Source organism: Nicotiana tomentosiformis, chromosome 11, assembly GCF_000390325.3.
Source record: "Nicotiana tomentosiformis chromosome 11, ASM39032v3, whole genome shotgun sequence".
Taxonomy (NCBI): Eukaryota; Viridiplantae; Streptophyta; class Magnoliopsida; order Solanales; family Solanaceae; genus Nicotiana; species Nicotiana tomentosiformis.
In genome coordinates, this window is record NC_090822.1 from 68,872,318 (window position 1) to 68,873,217 (window position 900).

The following is a 900-nucleotide window of genomic DNA, read 5'->3' on the forward strand; positions in this document are numbered from 1 at the left end:
TAAATGCCCAGGTAGACTCCTAATTATAGATGTGGTCGACAACACACCGATAAGAAGGACTCTACTAGACACGGCTCCGAGACATCCTAGGACACTTTAAAACCTTAGGCTCTGATACCAAGTTTGCCATGCTCCGACCTCAGGGAGCGCGACCGGTGCTCAACCGAGATATCTCGGTCAAGCAAGCCTTTACAATACCTTCTACTTAACTCACCCATGAATAAAGATAAGAATACATTTCATTAATTAGACAGTAAGAGGTCATGTGAATAACACAAGTTCATTCCCATTAGTTACGTCGTTAACAAGTCTCTATAACAGTACATTGTACAATCATAGTTAGAGTGGAACAGATGATACGATTACAATATTTTTAGTTTAACCTTCCCAAAAACATATACAACCCACACTATGTCTACGGAGCCTCTAACAGGAACAAAAAAGTACTATGATAGTGTCGGCAATAAGGTCCCGGCTATACCTCAAAACGCTATGTACAAAGGATAAGAGATACAGGACCCCGAAATAAAATGGGGCTCACCAAGTCAGCTGAGGAGAGGGTGTGCTGCTATCACTGATCAATACCACCTGCTATGGAATCACCTGCATCCATTCAAGATGCAGTGCCCCCGGAAAAAGGGACGTTAGTACATATGAAATATTACTAGTATGTAAAACTAAACACCCTCTTAATAGAATGAGCAACAGTAAACGGAGAATAAAATATGGAATCAATAAGAGACTCAGACAATAACAAGGTGTCAAGTTAGGGGAAAGGTAAATTTCAAGTAAGTTTCAGTAATTTAAGTTGGGACACAAAATGATAAGTTTCAGTAACAAGGTGTCAAACACGCTCCGAAAGAATAACACAAAATGATAAGAATATTCCAGAACACATTT